Raw genomic sequence first — 22,316 nt, 5'->3', positions numbered from 1 at the left:
AACCCGATTCCAGCGGGCTATGCTCGTGTCTTGGTTGATGAGGTGGTGGACCAATATTCGGGGCTAGAGCTTGACATTCCTGGAGGTGATGAGGAGCACACACTCAGAGATGCTAAACATCGTATCATCCTATGGAGAAAGGATTGCATCATTTTTCGAAGGCCACCGACACCGTGTCACCCGACTCCTCGTCGAAGTCCGCCACCGAGTAAGCAGACTCCCGCTCCTCCAAGTCCACCAACGCGTGAGGCCACTCCTCCTCCAAGTCCGGCAAAGTGTCAAGCCACTCCTCCTCCAAGTCCGACACAGCGTCAGACGTCCACTCCTCCTCCAAGTCCGGCACAACCTCAGGCCACTCCTCCTCCAAGTCCGACACAGCTTCAGGCCACTCCTCCTCGTCCAACTCAGCCCCGTCAGCCGTCTCCTCCGCCTCAGCAATCGCAGAAGAGACACCCCGCAGCTATGGTGCGTAGCGGTACCAGTCGAGGTCATAGTACAGGAAGTACAGGCGGAGGCAAGCGATATAAATATGGTCCAAACCTCACTACTCCTCTTCCTGTGAGGGTTACGACAGGACCGAGGAACAAACCAATGCCATAGTGCGGGCAGAAGTCGACGCCCATTTTGGACCGAAACCACCACCGCCGGCAAGGGAGAAAGTGCCTGTGGAAGTAGTTGACCACTTCATTCGTATGGCTCAACCACCAGCTCCTAAGCCTGTTGACACAGACTATGAACGCCACATCAGGAAGTTACATCGACAACGTCTACAGAAGGAGGCGAGCTCGAGCTCGAGCAAACAACAAGCAGTTGTCGAAAAATGCGGGAAAACCGTTGCCCAGCTGGGAGAACAGGCGGCGCAATCGACCCCCCGCTTGTTGTGCCGCCAACAACACGTGACCGTACGCGGGCCCAATATTATTATGGCCAAACAGTTTACGTTCCCGAGGTGGGCGATGTGGTAATAACCCAGGAGCATATAATGTAGGCTGAAGAACTCAAGATCACTATTGGATAACTCCTCGAGATCGAGGACATGCCTGGGATTACAGAGGAGGAAATAAAATGGAAATATGTCCGGGGCCAACCTTTGGTCGAGCCAGAAGATGTCAAGAAGCTCCCAACGAGAATGTATGAATTGCATCAATGGTACATGGACATTATCAAGAGATCCGATCGAGAGTCCCTCATGGTGTATGTCAAGAAGGATCATTACTACCATGAGAAAGCTGTGGCCGTTGAGTATTCTGAACTGTTTCAGTTATACAATCAAGACGCACTCGACAAATCTATCGTCAGTTGCTATTGTCTGTAAGTGATTTCTTTCTGTAATTTAAGTCTCAAGCTAGATGTAGTGATCCTTTTGATCAATCATTACCTGTAATTATCCTCACTATATTCTTTTCTGTGGTATTATGCAGGATGAAGATGTATGAAATAAGAAAAGATGGACGCTATGGCATTGGGTTCATTGACCCAAACACCGTTAATCAATACACATGGAAAATGAGCAAGTATTATGAAAAGCAGGTAGAGGACAGCATGCTAGAGTTCTTGAAGCGCCTCAAATACAACGAAGATATACTACTTCCTTACAACTTCGAGTGAGTCACACTTTCTTGTACTACAAATTCTCTGTTTTTGCCTACTAGCTAGCTACATGTTTTTGCTTACATATGCCCGCTTAATTAAGACATGCAAACGTGTGTGCATGCAGATTTCACTGGATCTTGTGTATCATTAAAGTTGACGCCGGAACAGTTGAAATACTGGACTCGCTACTCAAAGCAAATAGTGACTACAACATCTTGTATGGGATAGTCAACAGGTAATTTCAATCATTATTAACTATATATATCGGCCTATTTAGTTCGTCATTTCATGATATGAACTATTTAATAACCCCTTTATTCATTTTCTTTGTCGGCGGGCAGGGCTTGGGCAAGGTTCATCAGCGTCACGGAAGGCGAATGGAAACCACAGCTGAAATGGTTTCGATCCAAGGTAAGTAATTAAGTAGTACTAGCTAGCTAGCTAGCTGCCATCTCTTTAATTATCATGCTTGATTAATTACTATCTGACCAAATTAAATTCCATTCTCGTAATAAAGGCCCTGAAGCAGGCGCAGGGGACTAATCTGTGTGCATACTGCGTTTGCGAGAACATTCGCATGATGGCGTCCGAAAGGAGCAGATCTCAAAGACAGGAATGGGTACGCTTGTCAGAACACTATTCACAATTTTTACACCATTATCGATATCTAGTCACACAACTAATACACATGCATATTGATCTCCTTCTTAACAGTTCAAAGAGGTGCGGGACAAGCTCCTAGAAACGGAGCGCGTAGAAGCACTTCAAGAGGAAATAGCGGGATTTTTGCTCGACCAGGTCATAAATCCGAAGGGAGAATACTATTACCCGCTACCGCCCCCATCGAACAGGTCATGAACCACTTCCAATTGTCATCGTGCTCCGAAGGCACCAATTAGGCTAATGCCACTGGCTCCGAAGGCAACATGCATATGTAGGAGAAATTGTATATAGCTATACATGTGTGTATGTGTAAATTAATATGGTGGTTTGTGAGACATTGATGATATATATATATGATTGGTTCTACTAGAAATTCTATTTTTATATATATATATGCATAACGTGTACAATGTGTAGTACCGTAAAATACCAGCAAATGAAAAAGAATTAAAATGGAAAACACAAAATTAAATGAAAAAGAAATCATAAAACCAAAAATCCCCCAAACATTTTAGTACCGGTTGGTGTTACCAACCGGTACTAAAGGGCTCCCGGCCCCTGGAGCTGGTTCGTGCCACGTGGTTTCCCTTTAGCACCGGTTCGAGCTGAACCGGTACTAAAGGGGGGGGGGCCTTTAGTGCCGAAATGTTAGTGCCGGTTCTGAAACCGGCACTAAAGGGCCTTACGAACCGGTGCTATTGCCCGGTGCTGCACTAGTGGTAGCATATCAAAATGTTCATCTCGACGATTACATCATTTCATCTCATTGCATCATTTTCTTTTGAGCTCATCTTGATGCCCGAAATGCTGTTGGAAGAGGGCTATGTGATGTTTAGTTGCAGATCTGTTTCAGCAAATGCACTTTTGTAATTTTTGCCATGATTAATGTGTGCATGCTATGATCCTGAGCTCTACATGTGTTTTTTAGTATGCCATGCCATCTTCAAGGGGTGTATGCCATGCATTTTTGTGATCTTTGTGGTGACTAGCACAAGCATGCAAAGTAGCTTACTCAATGATGCTGATTTCAGGGACTTCAAATTTCACAAAGTCCTTGCCCTGTCATTATTTTATGCCATATGTTCATGTTTTTTCCTAGTGCTCCGTGCCTCTTTTGAGCATGATCAGTAAGGATGTTTTGTAGATAATGTTGTGCTCTATCCATCCATGTCTTTGTTTGCAATTATGGAGCACCCTAGCTTGAGTCAATCGAGCTCTACTTTTGCTATAAAATGTTCCTGGCAGATTGTTAACATGTTTTGCAATTTTGCCAAACTTGTTGTAGTTGATCCGTGCATGCTATGATGTTGTTCTTGCCATGTCTAGCTTCTATGCCATGTCTACTTGCTGGGTGTATGCTTAGTTTGTCATGCCATGCCTCGTAGTGAGTGCATCGAGCTCTTAAACATGCCTACATGATATCTGTTTTTCCATGCTCCAGTTTTTCACTAAGTCTGAATATGTTTAAGTTTTTGCTATGTTCACATGCTTCAATTGTATTTTCTGATCCCTTTTGGCTCATGGTCACTAAGGGACTTTTGTTGTATGCTTTGAGTAGCTTCATACCATGCCTTGCTTTGCCATGATATGTTCCTGTAGCATGTAGTTATCGTGCTCTAAACATTGCTTCTTGATGATAAATTTCTGACTTGCTGTTAATTTCACTAAGTCTGTAACCTTTAATCTTTTGCTCTTTTACCATGCTTGGTTGAACCTGTTAATGAGTGAATTAGCCATAGCTCAGTGTTCATCTTTTGTCAAGCATCTTGAGTGGATCTCTGCCATGTATTGTGTTGCTATGTTTGAGTGCAGTAGCTTATTTGTCTTGATGCATTATATGGCCTCATGCTGTTTATCGCAGACCAGTGCCATATTTGTTTTGCTTGTCATTTCCAAACCGTGCATCCGATTCTGGTGATCTTTATATCGATTTCGACCGAAATCAACTCCCCTTTCCAGTGGCACTCTTGGATTTCCAAGTTGAGGCCAGGTTCTATCATTCCTTTGCAAATCATGCATATGCATCACATAATGCATCCCGCATATCATACCATGTTTGCATCATGTTGCTTGAGCATTGCACGTGGTTGATTGTGTTCCTTTTTGTTTGTTGTTCTTGCTTGGGTAGAGCCGGGAGATGAGTACGTGAACGAGGAGCCCGTTGAGTACGCTTACGAGGATCAAGGCAACTCTGAGAACTTTGCAGGCAAGATGACCATACGCTTGAAATCACTTCTGTCTTTGCTTGCTAGATGCTTGCTCTTTTGCTATGCCTATGCTTCGATACCTACCACTTGCTTATCATGCCTCCCATATTGCCATGTCAAACCTCTAACCCACCTTGTCCTAGCAAACCGTTGTTTGGCTATGTTACCGCTTTGCTCAGCCCCTCTTATAGCGTTGCTAGTTGCAGGTGAAGTTTGGAGATCGTTCCTTGTTGGAACATGCTCTAACCCACCTTGTCCTAGCAAATTGTTGTTTTGCTATGTTACCGCTTTGCTCAGCCCCTCTTATAGCATTGCTAGTTGCAGGTGAAGTTTGGAGATCGTTCCTTGTTGGAACATGTTTATTGTTGGGATATCACCATATTATCTTGTTTATCTTAATGCACCTATATACTTGGTAAAGGATGGAAGGCTCGGCCTTATGCCTGGTGTTTTGTTCCACTCTTGCCGCCCTAGTTTCCGTCATATCGGTGTTATGTTCCAGGATTTTGCGTCCCTTACACGGTTGGGTTATAATGGGAACCCCTTGACAGTTCGCCTTGAATAAAAATCCTCCAGCAATGCCCAACATTGGCTTTACCGTTCGCCACCTAGCCTCTTTTTCCCTTGGGTTCCGCGGACTCAAGGGTCATCTTTATTTAAACCCCCTGGGCCAGTGCTCCTCTGAGTGTTGGTCCGAACTGGGAAGCCTGCGGGGCCACCTCGGGGCAACTTGAGGGTTGGTTTTACTCGTAGCTTGACCTATCTGAGTGTGCCCTGAGAACGAGATATGTGCAGCTCCTATCGGGATTTGTCGGCACATTCGGGCGGTGTTGCTAGACTTGTTTTACCATTGTTGAGGATGTCTTGTAACCGGGATGCCGAGTCTGATCGGATTGTATTGGGAGAACGAATATCCTTCATTGACCGTGAGAGCTTGTGATGGGCTAAGTTGGGACTCCCCTGCATGGATTTGTACTTTCGACTTAGGATCCCCCTTCTTGATCGAATCGTTGGCGTTGTTGAGTCTAGAAAAATGTTTTGAGTCATTTAGGAATTATATATATAGGAGAGTAGGACTTCTTTTTACCCCTCAGTCCCTTCGTCGCTCTGGTGAGGCATCCTGACATAGAGTTTTGTCTCTTCTCTTCTCAAATTTCACTAAATTTTTTTAGGATCACGCGGGTATCTTGGAATCGTTCCGATGGTTTTGTGACGAGAACATTGTTCTTGGTGCCTCCTGATATTTAGGGGTTGTGGAAGTGTCCCAGGGAGTTGAGCTCCGAGGTGTTGTCGTCACAATTTTATCGTTGCAGTTCTGGAATACCTGAGTTTCGCCGACATCGAAAATCTCTTTTATGCAGTTGTTGGTGAGATAACATCGACGCCACCCAGTACTGGGGCGGGAGTTCGGGAGTATTGCAATAACTCGTATAATGGATGCTTTTCGAAGGTTGAGGTAAATGATTTCCGAAGGTTTCTTGGTTATGTGTTGAAGGATGGATACAACTGGATGTAGGATTGTTAGTTTTGGGTGAGATATTATGCTTCCGCTGTATCCCCAACACCTGATTGCATAACTGGAAAGTTTCGGGAGTTTATAAGTGGGAATTCAATTAGCTCTTAGGATATCTTTCCGACAGATGTATGATATGAAATTGGGGTTCGACGTCTAGTGGTCCGCCTATCCACGGTTGGTTTTACAGTGGTCTCGTTTTGTCTTAAAGAGTCCTTGTCTATGCTGACTCGGGGATGCTTCGTATGTCATGTGCACTGCCTTGTACATGATGGTGCTGTACGATCGAGCCCGTGTAGGCCCCACCATGAAAACTTCGGACGAAATCTCTATCATATGTTTGTTCCGGCTTATTTTGCAAGCCAATCCTTGTTTTGTTTTCATTGTGGTATTCGAGTTGCTTCGAAGTCAAATGTTGATCCCATACCTTGCCTAAGTGGTGTTCTCATATTTCTATGTGAATACTAATCCTTTTTGATCATCGATATGGTCATGCCAATTCTTTTTCAACCGGCGTGTTTCTCTTCAAGTGGATCCGATCATTTTCAACATCCGCAAGATAAACTCAAGCCTTCTCAACGGTGTTTGTTTCATCCGTTCCAGTTTGCTTTTGTTTTTCCCGCCCTCCCACCCTTTTTTATTCAAGGACTCAGATTTCCTAATCAACTATCATGTTATTGATGAGAAGTCTCTCCATTCTTTTCCGTCCATGTTCTTATCCGGTGATTCTCATGAAGATGCTAAGGAAGCTACAAGTTCATCATTGTTCGTTCTTTTCTTCTCTGGTGGAACCAATTCAAGCTTTGTTGATCATATCCTTTTTCCTCGTTTCAAATACTTTCTCATGCCGGTGCACCTCATATTCAGTCATTTCTCGCTATTCAATTGTTCCGGAGTGCTCAAGATATCTCAAAGATTCGTGCTTCCACTCTGCTTTCATTCAAGCTATTTCGAGGTTGTTATCTCATTCAAGCCTTTTATTCGACCGGTGCAATCTCTCCTTTTCAAGTAATCGTTCAACGGTGTTTCTTTTGAGTGGGCCCTAACCCACAGGTCTTTTTCCAGGATCTTACCTGACTCTTCTAATTCTCCCGGAGCTATCCTCAATTTTTTTTTCGAAGTTGACGTAAGAATGAATTATCATCAGTCTTATGTTTTTTCTCCAAGATCTGTCGAATTCTTTTCATCGTTGGCTCAACCTCTTCGTTTTGATTCTTCCGGAGTGTCTAAATAATTCATGGTGGTGTTTCTCGTCGTCATTCTCGGACTTTGAAGACCGAAGAAGAGTTTCTCTTTAATATTGCTCCATTCTCTTCAAGATTCGTGATTCTAGCTTGTTGCCATCCGCTCATAATTATTTTCGATTGTGGTAATTCTTTTCACCCATCCGAAGAAATTCAAGAGTCTTCTCAGTTTCTTATCCGGAGGCCATCATTGCAGAAGAATTATTCATTCTCAAACTTCAACTGTCATTCTCCAAACCTACCGTTGAATCATTCAAATATTCTCTAATCAGTTCATGATCTATTCGTTTTCATGTATCAAATTCCCTCAAGTATCTTCATTCGTTCTTTAATTCTTCCCGGTGTTTCTTTATCTTTTCTTCAATCGTTCTCAATTCTTACGGTGGTTCATTCAAGACTTCTTTCCCTTCATTATCATATTAATTACTCGTTGTTTCAACCCTACCGGTGGTTCGTTGAAGACCTTCTCAAGTTTAAGCTATACCTCTCTTTAATCCTTTCTACGAGAATAAGTAGTATGCCAAATCCATTGCTTGTCATCAATTTAAATTGGTGAAGGATAAGCATAATATAATTCTTATTCTTGTTTCTTCCTAGTGATTAATTCCCAATTCCGTAGGCTCATCAAATTCCTGATTTCAATTGTTTCATCTTCTCTTTTTCCCGGAGTTCCAACCTTTTTCAATTATTTCACCACGGAGATTCGTATAAATCGGTACAAGGATGCACCTTGTGTTTTCAACTTCTCCTTCCTTCCGTTTGACCATTCTTTTGTTTAACGAAGTTCTTCATGAAGGTTCTACACGATGGTGCATCAACGATTTAATTCCTTCTCGAAGTGTGATGACGGGAAAATGGCGGGCGTGAGAACACGCGTCCACGTCATTGATACATAGTGAATAATTTAAATGCATAAAGAAAATGGAGATCAAACATTGCAGGTACTTTATTTCTAGAACTGTTATATTTACATAAAAGATCTGTTAATTACATCTCCGAAGAGAAAACCCCTGATTAAGAATTCCAACATATCTATTACATAGCATCACAACACATGAGTACTACAAAATGTAGAAATAAAAGAAGACTACAAAATGTAGAAATAAAAATCTTCCTCGCTGTCTTCGACGCCTGCATACTCGGAGAGCCTTGAACTTCGTCTATGCTAACATACGCGTTGCATAACATTCATGGTTTGACAATGTTCATTCATATAGCACGTTCATGCCTAGCTCATTAACCATCGTGAATATGTAGTAGCTGTCTTATTTAATGGTTAACTAGCCGGGCTAACGGTGTATATGCAATATAGGGCATAACTCTTTTTATGAGTTAATGGCAGGATATTGGGTTTAATTTATAGCAATGTATATAGCGCTGCCTCGACCCAATATACGTGAGGGCAATATGAAATTTGTTGATGACATATTCGATCACACTATATTACGTTTAGTGCGAGTAACATAGGCTATGACCCTAGTTACTTTTCTATTTTGTAGATGCATGCATTTATATGAAAGGAATGCATGGTACAATTTAATCTGTATGAGAGATTATATTATGACATATGGGTCATGCCTAAACACTAGTTTTCCTAGTCTCAAACATATCATATATGGACATGCGATTAAGTCAATCTTGTCAAATGAGTTTGGAGTTGAATCTCACGTGCATGAGAATATTTCCTTTATAAATTTCACTTCACTTGTATTAGTACTAACATCATGTAGCAACTTCGTGCCCATGTGTAGCATAACCAAATGAAGTATCGAGACTTCTTCTTGCTTGTATTATCACCACGTAGCCTAGATTGTATGCTTATGGTGTAACCAAACAGAAGTGTGTATCAGTATATGTTTCGCATGGACATGATGAAGTATATGACAATTCTCAAAGCCTAGATATATGACCCTATACTATGAAGAGCCAAAGTCATGTATATTGAGTTGTCATGGCTTTGTTTCACATGGGTTTTCATTAGTACAAAATCCGAGCATATAATGCTACTTCTTGAGACTAATGAACATATAGACGCATGCTCCATGTTTACACCCTATACTGATGCATTTAGGGGTCTAGCTAGACTATAAATTATATGAAAGGAACATGTGTGAATTTCCAACAAAATAGGACCTTATGAAACCAAATCAATATGAGCTTTATTTCTATTTATATCCTTTATCTATATCAACAGGGGATGCAAGATCACCACGAGACCAAATCACGATGGACATATTTTTATTCTTGAATTGTATCAACATGGGATGCAAGATCGCCATCAGACCAAATCAAGATGGACGTATTTTTATTCTTGAATTGTATCAACATGGGATGAAAGGTCGCCATGAGACCAAAACAAGATGAGCATAATTTTTGGTCTCGACTTGTATCAACATGGAGATGCAAGGTCACCATGAGACCAAAACAAGAAGAATTTTAGTTGCATCGTGTGCACTTAGTTTGCATCATTATAGGATTGAGGAGTGATATATGACCCCTAGGCATCTCATGCATTATCTTGAACTGTATCAACATAGGATGCAAGATCACCATGCGACCAAAACAAGAAGAATTTTGTAGGTAGAACCGAAAATATATATGAGATATGTGATGAAAATAAAGCATCATCGATGAATATATTTTAATCTTGAACTGTATCAACATAGGATGCAAGATCACCATGCGACCAAAACAAGAAGGAACATATTTTTTATTCTTGAATTGTATCAACATGAGATGCAAGATCCCATGAGACCAAAACAAGATGGGCATAATTTTAACTATGGTTTGTATCAACAAGGGATGCTAGATCCCATGAGACCAAACTAGGTGTGCTATATGGAGCGACATAGAACACCAATAGTTCTTTGAGACATATGGTGCAAGAGGAATGCATCAAGAAAGGAGCTAGAAGGTAGCCATGTATTCTCAGCTTGCCTTGGTTTTTTACGTGTGATGCGGACGAGCAACGCCGGCATGTAGCAGCTTGTGGGCGGTGCAGATGACGAGCAGTGCGGCCGACGACGTATGTGGACGGCGGCTAACGGACGGCGGCGAGCGGACGACGGCGGCGGCGGCGAGCGGACGGTGACGACGGCGGCGAGCGGATGGCCGGCGACGACGGCGGCGAGCGGACGGCCGGCGGCGATGAAGCTAGCAGCGTATGTATGTGCGTGAGCGATGGATGGATGAATGATGAGCTAGCAGTGATGGACTGAATAAGCGATCGATGGATGAGGTGAGCAGCAGCGGCGGCGTGTGGATGAAAAAATGAGCGACCAAATGAGACCAACCCCTTTGTGTGCTTGGTGACCATGTATTTATAGTAAGGGGGAGCAGCAAAGAGCTGTGGCTGCATGCGCGCGCCCAATGTTCTGTGATCGTGTGATCGTGCGATCGTGAGCGTGGCGCTGCTCCTTTCCTTTTCTCTATTTCTTTATTGCTAATTAAACGGCGACATCCCATCAACCTGTATGGGCTTAATTAGGCCATCATTTGTCAACGTATGGGTTCTTGCTCTAATCCATTTCCTTGTATGGCTGATGGATGATGAGGCAACACATGTGCATGTACACGTAGCCATTTTTTTAAAGTGGGCCAGGCCTGATTCTAGTAATTCATTAAGGCTAGTTTTGAACACATGGTCTCCTAATATATGCATGCATGCCAAGCTATGTCACGTACGCACACCTCATGCATGTATATATACGCAATCCAATGAATCTTTTTTCTTTGTTGTGCAGCAGATCGCTCTTACAATTGGCTATCTCTATCATTTTTTGTGTGTATCCGTTAAGATACAACGATATTTTAATGGAGGAACATACCTCGTGATGCTTCGACAACATTGACGCCGCCTCTGACAGTGAAATTTTAGATTGCTTTGACAACATTGGTGTCGCCTCTGACAGTGAAATTTTAGATTGCTTTGACAACATTGGTGCCATCTCTGATGGTGTAATTTTAGATCAGTATCCGCCGGCGACGGTGCGCGTACATATGAACTATGTGTTAACCACTTTTCCATATATTGTTTTTCTTTGTCAGCGATGGTGCACGTACATATAAACCATGTGTTCTCCATTTTCCAATAGGTGAAAACTTAATGGTTGTTTATTTATTTCATAATATTTTATAACTGTTGGTTTAATGCGTGCATAATCGACATTCGAAAATATAGCATAGGCTTTTTTTCAGTCATCAATTTGAGTGGTTGATTATATTTCTAATTCATTTTTTCATGATAAAACAGATTGCTGCCTTTTTCTATTTATATTTTAATATTTTATACGGTTTATGCATTTCATTTTATCTTGGTCAAAATCCATGTCAACAAAGTGTTAATCAACATTCTTTTCAGAGGAGCTCAAGCATTCTTCATCTTGCATTCCGGAGTGCAATTCTTTCTTCCGTACCATTGGAGGTGGTATTATTCTTGATAATTTGAGTTCATGTTTCATGATTCACATGTTGTTAAGTATGAGATATATTAAATCTATCAATCTCGTCATTGGAGTTATCTTGGGTTATATTTCACCTAAAGCCTTACCTAACAATTGTTGCTATCTATGGTGCTTATAAATGACTCAAGTTCTTATTTTATCCTTCCGGTGAATAAGTTTCTCGTCTCCTTGTAATATCAATCCAGTCAAATCTTTTCCGTGTATGGCAAGTTGTCACCTCTTAATTTTAGATGTCTTCTATAAGTCCATATCAAGCTTATCCTTTTCGTGGGTGGTTTTTTTCCAACAACTCCGTGCGACCTTTCTCTTTAAGATGCCTTTCAAGCTCATCGGAGGTAGAAGATGTTGTTTTCTTCTCCATTCTTTTGTTCCGACGATCCAACTTCTATTCTTTCATTCCGGAGGCAGTATGATATTGCTTTCTTCAACCATCATCTCGATTCTACCGGAGTGTTTGGATGTACTTCTTGTCCACTGCAATCCTTTTCTCATGTCTTTCAACCTACAGGGTTCCCGTGATGTTCTTGGTTCCTCTTTTCTAACAGAGTGTTTTCAACTTCGATCATCTTCATTGTATTCTTTCTTTCAATTTGTTCAACCTCTTAAGGTTCATTGGTTTCACTCGTTTGTCAAAGAAGCAACTTAGTTTTACCTATTCTCTTTCTCTTCCGTTTTCCCCTCCGGTGCCATTCTAGATCTCGGGACGAGATCCTCTCATAGTGGTGGAGTGTTGTGACGCCCCGAGACCGATATGCCAGGTGTCTTCTAGTTTTCGCTGTTGTTGCCTTGTCATTGCTTGCGTGTCATGCATCTCATATCATGTCATCATGTGCATTGCATTTGCATACGTGTTCGTCTCATGCATCCGAGCTTTTTCCCCGTTGTCCGTTTTGCAATCCGGCGCTCCTATGTCATCTGGTGTCCCTTTCTACCTCTTTTCGTGTGTGGGTGTTAAACATTTTCGGATTGGACCGATACTTTTCATGCAGCCTTGGTTTACTACCGGTAGACCGCCTGTCCAGTTTCGTGTCATTTGGACTTCGTTTGATACTCCGACGATTAACCGAGGAACCGAAAAGGCCTTGTGTGTGTTGCAGCCCAACACCCCTCCAAAGTGGCCCAAAACCCACCAAAACCTTCTCCATCATCTAGGTCGTTCGATCACGATCGCGTGGCCGAAATCCATGCTCAATTTGGAGCCTCCTAGCTCCCTCTACTTATATATATGTGGCTCTCCCCGAAATTTCGCGCAGTCCAAACCGTAGCAAACTCCTCCCCGCGCCGCCGGACAATTCCTCCCGCGCCGGCCGGACATGTCCACCACGCCCTCCACCTCACTCCGGCCAAAGAGGGCCTTCCACGTCACCTGTCGCCGCCTCCCGCGCCAATCGCGATGTGCCACCTCAGCCGCGCCTCCCTCCACCCGCCGAAGCCCGCCGGGGCCCGGGCGAGGCCCTCCCGGCCCATCTCGCCACCGCCGCGCTTCGCGGGCGCCCCGCCCGAACCCCGCCGGCCGCCTTCGCCCGCGGTCGCCAGACCCGCTCGCCGCGCCGCCACGCCATTCCATCGGCGACCTCGCCCCGTCGCCACCTACCCTTGTCGCCGGCCTCCTCGTGCCGCGCCGCGCCGCCACGGCTCGTCGCCGACCTCTTCCCCGCCGTCTCCCCGGCACCGCTGACCGCCGACGTCGCCATCTCCGGCCGCCTCTCTCTCCTCTCCGGTGAACAGGGGACGCCGGTGAACCTCGGTTCACGTGAAGCTACAGTAACTCCAGATCCAGATCGAAAACTCGGTTGACTTTTTCCCTCCGAAACCCTAATATTTTGCATACTTTGACATGCCATAACTTCATCACCGTTGCTCCGATTCGTGCGTGTAGCATATCAAAATGTTCGTCTCGACGAGTACATCATTTCATCTCATTGCCCTGTCATTATTTTATGCCATATGTTCATGTTTTTTCCTAGTGATCCGTGCCTCTTTTGAGCATGATCAGTAAGGATGTTGTGTAGATAATGTTGTGCTCTATCCATCCATGTCTTTGTTTGCAATTATGGAGCACCCTAGCTTGAGTCAATCGAGCTCTACTTTTGTTATAAAATGTTCCTGGCAGATTGTTAACATGTTTTGCAATTTTGCCAAGCTTGTTGTAGTTGATCCATGCATGCTATGATGTTGTTCTTGCCATGTCTAGCTTCTATGCCATGTCTACTTGCTGGGTGTATGCTTAGTTTGTCATGCCATGCCTCGTAGTGAGTGCATCGTGCTCGTAAACATGCCTACATGATATCTGTTTTGCCATGCTCCAGTTTTTCACTAAGTCTGAATATGTTTAAGTTTTTGCTATGTTCACATGCTTCAATTGTATTTTCTGGTCCCTTTTGGCTCATGGTCACTAAGGGACTTTTGTTGTATGCTTTGAGTAGCTTCATACCATGCCTTGCTTTGCCATGATATGTTCCTGTAGCATGTAGTTATTGTGCTCTAAACATTGCTTCCTGATGATAAATTCCTGACTTGCTTTTAATTTCACTAAGTCTGTAACCTGTAATCATTTGCTCTTTTGCCATGCTTGGTTGAACCTGTTAATGAGTGAATTAGCCGTAGCTCAGTGTTCATCTTTTGTCAAGCATCTTGAGTGGATCTCTGCCATGTATTGTGTTGCTATGTTTGAGTGCAGTAGCTTATTTATCTTGATGCATTATATGGCCTCATGCTGTTTATCGCAGACCAGTGCCATATTTGTTTTGCTTGTCATTTTCAAACCGTGCATCCGATTCCGGTGATTTTTATATTGATTTCGACCGAAATCAACTCCCCTTTCCAGTGGTACTCTTGGATTTCCAAGTTGAGGCCAGGTTCTATCATTCCTTTGCAAATCATGCAAATGCATCACATAACGCATCCCGCATATCATACCATGTTTGCATCATGTTGCTTGAGCATTGCACGTGGTTGATTGTGTTCCTTTTTGTTTGTTGTTCTTGCTTGGGTAGAGCCGGGATACGAGTACGTGAACGAGGAGCCCGTTGAGTACGCTTACGAGGATCAAGGCAACTCTGAGAACTTTGCAGGCAAGATGACCATACCCTCGAAATCACTTCTATCTTTGCTTGCTAGATGCTCGCTCTTTTGCTATGCCTATGCTTCGATACCTACCACTTTCTTATCATGCCTCCCATATTGCCATGTCAAACCTCTAACCCACCTTGTCCTAGCAAACCGTTGTTTGGCTATGTTACCGCTTTGCTCAGCCCCTCTTATAGCGTTGCTAGTTGCAGGTGAAGTTTGGAGATCGTTCCTTGTTGGAACATGTTTATTGTTGGGATATCACCATATTATCTTGTTTATCTTAATGCACCAATATACTTGGTAAAGGGAGGAAGGCTCGGCCTTATGCCTGGTGTTTTGTTCCACTCTTGCCGCCCTAGTTTCCGTCATATCGGTGTTATGTTCCCGGATTTTGCGTCCCTTACACGGTTTGGTTATAATGGGAACCCCTTGACAGTTCGCCTTGAATAAAAATCCTCCAACAATGCCCAACATTGGTTTTACCATTCGCCACCTAGCCTCTTTTTCCCTTGGGTTCCGCGGACTCAAGGGTCATCTTTATTTAAACCCCCGGGGTCAGTGCTCCTCTGAGTGTTGGTCCGAACTGGGCAGCCTGCGGGGCCACCTCAGGGCAACTTGAGGGTTGGTTTTACTCGTAGCTTGACCTATCTGAGTGTGCCCTGAGAACAAGATATGTGCAGCTCCTATCGGGATTTGTCGGCACATTCGGGCGGTGTTGCTGGACTTGTTTTACCATTGTCGAGGATGTCTTGTAACCGGGATGCCGAGTCTGATCGGATTTTCTTGGGAGAAGGAATATACTTCGTTGACCGTGAGAGCTTGTGATGGGCTAAGTTGGGACTCCCCTGCAAGGATTTGTACTTTCGAAAGCCGTGCCCGCGGTTATGGGCAGATGGGAATTTGTTAATGTCCGGTTGTAGATAACCTGAAACTTAACTTAATTAAAATGCATCAACCGCGTGTGTAACCGTGATGGTCTCTTCTCTGCTGAGTCCGGGAAGTGAACACGATGTTGGAGTAATGATTGACGTAGGTTGTTCTAGTATCACTTCTTGATCATAGTTGTTCGACCGTGCTTTTGCCTTCTCTTCTCGCTCTCTTTTGCGCATATGTTAGCCACCAAATATGCTAGTCGCTTGCTGCAGCTCCACATCATACCTTTACCCTTCCTATAAGCTTAAATAGTCTTGATCGCGAGGGTGTGAGATTACTGAGTCCCCGTGACTCGCAGATACTTCCAAAACCAGTTTAGTGTTCGATGATACTGTGCAGGTGACTCGACTGAGCTCAAGGAGGAGCTCGATGAAGATCTTGTCCTTTGTGTTGTTTCGTTCTAGTTGATTAGTAGTGGAGCCTAGTTGGGGTCGATCGGGGATCTGTGTAGCATTTGGGGTAGTCTTCTTTTATTTTGGTTCCCTAGTAGGACCTTGATTGTATCTGGATGATGTAATGCTTTATTCATGTATTGTGTGAAGTGGCGACTGTAAGCCAACTATGTATCTCTTTCCCTTATGTATTACAGGGGTTGTGCGAAGATTACCTCATTTGCGACATTGCTTTCAATGCGGTTATGCCTCTAAGTCGTGCTTCGACACGTGGGAGATATAGCTGCATCGAGGGCGTTACAAGTTGGTAATCAGAGCCTTCCCCGACTTAGGATCCCCCTACTTGATCGAATCGTTGGCGTTGTTGAGTCTAGAAAAATGTTTTGAGTCATTTAGGAATTATATATATAGGAGAGTAGGACTTCTTTTTACTCCTCAGTCCCTTCTTCACTTTTGTGAGGCATCCTGACATAGAGTTTCGACTCTTCTCTTCTCAAATTTCACTAAATGTTTTTAGGATCACGCGGGTATCTTGGAATCGTTCCGATGGTTTTGTGACGAGAACATTGTTCTTGGTGCCTCCTGACATTTAGGGGTTGTGGAAGTGTCCCGGGGAGTTGAGCTCCAAGGTTTTGTCGTCACAATTTTATCATTGCAGTTCTGGAATACCTAAGTTTCGCCGACATCGAAAATCTCTTTTATGCAGTTGTTGGTGAGATAACCTCGACGCCACCTAGTACTGGGGCAGGAGTTCGGGAGTATTGCCATAACTCGTATAATGGATGCTTTTCGAAGGCTGAGGTAAATGATTTCCGAAGGTTTCTTGGTTATGTGTTGAAGGATGGATACAACTAGATGTAGGATTGCTAGTTTTGGGTGAGATATTATGCTTCCCCTGTATCCCCAACACCTGATTGCATAACTGGAAAGTTTCGGGAGTTTATAAGTGGGAATTCAATTAGCTCTTAGGATATCTTTCCGACAGATGCATGATATGAAATTGGGGTTCGATGTCTAGTGGTCCGCCTATCCACGGTTGGTTTTACAGTGGTCTCGTTTTGTCTTAAAGAGTCCTTGGCTATGCTGACTCGGGGATGCTTCGTATGTCATGTGCACTGCCTTGTACATGATGGTGCTGTACGATCGAGCCCGTGTAGGCCCCACCATGAAAACTTCGGACGAAATCTCTATCATATGTTTGTTCCGGCTTATTTTGCAAGCCAATCCTTGTTTTGTTTTGATTGTGGTATTCGAGTTGCTTCGAAGTCAAATGTTGATCCCATACCTTGCCTAAGTGGTGTTCTCATATTTCTATGTGAATACTAATCCTTTTCGATCATCGAGATGGTCATGCCAGTTCTTTTTCAACCGGCGTGTTTCTCTTCAAGTGGATCCGATCATTTTCAACATCCGCAAGATCAACTCAAGCCTTCTCAACGGTGTTCGTTTCATCCGTTCCAGTTTGCTTTTGTTTTTCCTGCCCTCCCATCCTTTTTTATTTAAGGACTCAGATTTCCTAATCAACTATCATGTTATTGATGAGAAGTCTCTCCATTCTTTTCCGTCCATGTTCTTATCCGGTGATTCTCATGAAGTAGCTAAGGAAGCTACAAGTTCATCATTGTTCGTTCTTTTCTTCTCCGGTGGAACCAATTCAAGCTTTGTTGATCATATCCTTTTTCCTCGTTTCAAATACTTTCTCATGCCGGTGCACCTCATATTCAGTCATTTCTCGCTATTCAATTGTTCTGGAGTGCTCAAGATATCTCAAAGATTCGTGCTTCCACTCTGCTTTCATTCAAGCTATTTCAAGGTTGTTATCTCATTCAAGCCTTTTATTCAACCGGTGCAATCTCTCCTTTTCAAGTAATTGTTCAACGATGTTTCTTTTGAGTGGGCCCTAACCCACAGGTCTTTTTCCAGGATCTTACCTCACTCTTCTAATTCTCCTGAAGCTATCCTCAAAAATTCTTTTCGAAGTTGACGTAAGAATGAATTATCATCAGTCTCATGTTTTTTCTCCAAGATCTATCGAATTCTTTTCATCGTTGGCTCAACCTCTTCGTTTTGATTCTTCCAGAGTGTCTAAATAATTCATGGTGGTGTTTCTCGTCGTCATTCTCGGATTTTGAAGACCGAAGAAGAGTTTCTCTTTAATCTTGCTGCATTCTCTTCAAGATTCATGATTCTAGCTTGTTGCCATCCTCTCATAATTATTTTCGATTGTGAGAATTCTTTTCACCCATCCGAAGCAATTCAAGAGTCTTCTCAGTTTGTTATCCGGAGGCCATCATTGTAGAAGAATTATTCATTCTCAAACTTCAAGTATCATTCTCCAAACCTACCGGTGAATCATTCGAATATTCCCTAATCAGTTCATGATCTATTCGTTTTCATGTATCAAATTCCCTCAAGTATCTTCATCGTTCTTTAATTCTTCCCGGTTTTTCTTTATCTTTTCTTCAACCGTTCTCAATTCTTACGGTGGTTCATTCAAGACTTCTTTCCCTTCATTATCATATTAATTACTCGTTGTTTCAACCCTACCGGTGGTTCGTTGAAAACCTTCTCAAGTTTAAGCTATACCTCTCTTTAATCCTTTCTACAAGAATAAGTAGTATGCCAAATCCGTTGCTTGTCATCAATTTAAATTGGTGAAGGATAAGCATAATATAATTCTTATTCTTGTTTCTTCCTAGTGATTAATTCCCTATTCCGTAGGCTCATCAAATTCCTGATTTCAATTGTTTCATCTTCTCTTTTTCCCGGAGTTCCAACCTTTTTCAATTATTTCACCACGGAGATTCGTCTAAATCGGTACAAGGATTCACCTTGTGTTTTCAACTTCTCCTTCCTTCCGTTTGACCATTTGTTTAACGAAGTTCTTCATGAAGGTTCTACATGATGGTTCATCAAGGATTTAATTCCTTCTCGAAGTGTGATGACGGGAAAATGGCGGGCGTGAGAACACGCGTCCACGTCATTGATATAGAGGGAATAATTTAAATGCATAAAGAAAATGGAGATCAAACATTGCAGGTACTTTATTTCCAGAACACTTATATTTACATAAAAGATCTGTTAGTTACATCTCCGAAGAGAAAACCCCTGATTAAGAATTCCAACATATCTATTACATAGCATCACAACACATGAGTATTACAAAATGTAGAAATAAAAGAAGACTACAAAATGTAGAAATAAAAATCCTCCTCGCTGTCTTCGACGCCTGCGTACTCGGAGAGCCTTGAACGTCGTCTATGCTAACATACGCGTTGCATAACATTCATGGTTTAACAATGTTCATTCATATAGCACGTTCATGCCTAGCTCATTAACCATCGTGAATATGTAATAGTTGTCTTATTTAATGGTTAACTAGCCGGGCTAACGGTGTATATGCAATATAGGGCATAACTCTTTTTATGAGTTAATGGCAGAATATTGGGTTTACTTTATAGCAATGTATATAGCGTTGCCTCGACCCATTATACGCGAGGGCTATATGAAATTTGTTGATGACATATTCGATCACACTATATTACGTTTAGTGCGAGTAACATAGGCTATGATCCTAGTTACTTTTCTATTTTGTAGATGCATGCATTTATATGAAAGGAATGCATGGTACAATTTAATCTGTATGAGAGATTATATTATGACATATGGGTCATGCCTAAATACTAGTTTTCCTAGTCTCAAACATATCATATATGGACATGCGATTAAGTCAATCTTGTCAAATGAGTTTGGAGTTGAATCTCACGTGTATGAGAATATTTCCTTTTTAAAGTTTCACTTCACTTGTATTAGTAGTAACATCATGTAGCAACTTCGTGCCCATGTGTAGCATAACCAAATGAAGTATTGAGACTTCTTCTTGCTTGTATTATCACCACGTAGCGTAGATTGTATGCTTATGGTGTAACCAAACAGAAGTGTGTATCAGTATATGTTTCGCATGGACATGAAGAAGTATATGACAATTCTCAAAGCCTAGATATATGACCCTAAACTATGTAGAGCCAAAGTCATGTATATTGAGTTGTCATGGCTTTGCTTCACATGGGTTTTCATTAGTACAAAATCCGAGCGTATAATGCTACTTCTTGAGACTAATGAACATATATACGCATGCTCCATGTTTACACCCTATACTGATGCATTTAGGGGACTAGCTAGACTATAAATTATATGGAAGGAACATGTGTGAATTTCCAACAAAATAGGACTTTATGAAACCAAATCAATATGAGCTTTATTTCTATTTCTATACTTGATCTGTATCAACAGGGGATGCAAGGTCACCATGAGACCAAATCAAGATGGACATATTTTTATTCTTGAATTGTATCAACATGGGATGCAAGATCGCCATCAGACCAAATCAAGATGGACATATTTTTATTCTTGAATTGTATCAACATGGGATGAAAGATCGCCATGAGACCAAAACAAGATGAGCATAATTTTTGGTCTTGACTTGTATCAACATGGAGATGCAAGGTCACCATGAGACCAAAACAAGAAGAATTTTAGTTGCATCGTGTGCACTTAGTTTGCATCATTATAGGATTGAGGAGTGATATATGACCACTAGACATCTCATGCATTATCTTGAACTGTATCAACATAGGATGCAAGATCACCACGTGACCAAAATAAGAAGAATTTTGTGGGTAGAACCGAATATATATAAGATATGTGATGAAAATAAAGCATCATCGATGAATATATTTTAATCTTGAACCGTATCAACATAGGATGCAAGATCACCATGCGACCAAAACAAGAAGGAACATATTTTTTATTTTTGAATTGTATCAACATGAGATGCAAGATCCCATGAGATCAAAACAAGATGGACATAATTTTAACCATGGTTTGTATCAACAAGGGATGCTAGATCCCATGAGACCAAACTAGGTGTGCTATATGGAGCGACATAGAACACCAATAGTACTTTGAGACATATGGTGCAAGAGGAATGCATCAAGAAAGGAGCTAAAGGTAGCCATGTATTCTCACCTTGCCTTGGTTTTTTTTACGGGTGATGCGGACGAGCAACGCCGGCGTGTAGCAGCTTGTGGGCGGTGCAGATGACGAGCAGTGCGGCCGATGACGTATGTGGACGGCGGCGAACGGGCGGCGGCGAGCGGACTTCGACGGCGGCGACAGGCGGACGGTGACGACGGCGGCGAGCGGATGGCCGGTGACGACGGCGGCGAGCGGACGGCCGGCGGCGAGGAAGCTAGCAGCGTACGTATGTGCGTGAGTGATGGATGGATGAATGATGAGCCAGCAGTGATGGACTGAATAAGCGATCGATGGATGAGGTGAGCAGCAGCGGCGGCGTATGGATGAAAAAATGAGCGACCAAATGAGACCAACCCCTTTGTGTGCTTGGTGACCATGTATTTATAGTGAGGGGGAGCAGCAAAGAGCTGTGGCTGCATGTGCGCGCCCATGTTCTGTGATCGTGTGGTCGTGCGATCGTGAGCGTGGCGCTGCTCCTTTCCTTTTCTCTATTTCTTTATTGCTAATTAAACGGCGACGTCCCATCAGCCTGTATGGGCTTAATTAGGCCATCATTTGTCAACGTATGGGTTCTTGCTCTAATCCATTTCCTTGTATGGCTGATGGATGATGAGGCGACATATGTGCATGTACACATAGCCATTTTTTTAAAGTGGGCTAGGCCTGATTCCAGTAATTCATTAAGGCTAGTTCTGAACACATGGTCTCCTAATATATGTATGCATGCCTAGCTATGTCACGTACGCACACCTCATGCATGTATATGTACGCAATCTAATGAATCTTTTTCTTTGTTGTGCAGCAGATCGCTCTTACAATTGGCTATCTCTATCATTTTTGTGTGTGTATTCGTTAAGATACAACGATATTTTAATGGAGGAACATACCTCGTGATGCTTCGACAACATTGACACCGTCTCTAACAGTGAAATTTTAGATCGCTTTGACAACATTGGTGTCGCCTCTGACAGTGAAATTTTAGATCGCTTTGACAACATTGGTGCCATCTCTGACAGTGTAATTTTAGATCAGTATCCGCCGGCGACGGTGCGCGTACATATGAACTGTGTGTTAACCATTTTTCCATATTTTTTTTCTTTGTCAGCGATGGTGCACGTACATATAAACCATGTGTTCTCCATTTTCCAATCGGTGAAAACTTTATGGTTGTTTATTTATTTCATAATATTTTATAACTG

Source organism: Triticum urartu, chromosome 2A, assembly GCF_056163025.1.
Source record: "Triticum urartu cultivar PI428250 chromosome 2A, HENAU_Tu73, whole genome shotgun sequence".
In the NCBI taxonomy this organism is placed as follows: domain Eukaryota; kingdom Viridiplantae; phylum Streptophyta; class Magnoliopsida; order Poales; family Poaceae; genus Triticum; species Triticum urartu.
The sequence above is the reverse complement of the archived record's forward strand: the minus strand, read 5'-3'. Positions refer to the sequence as shown.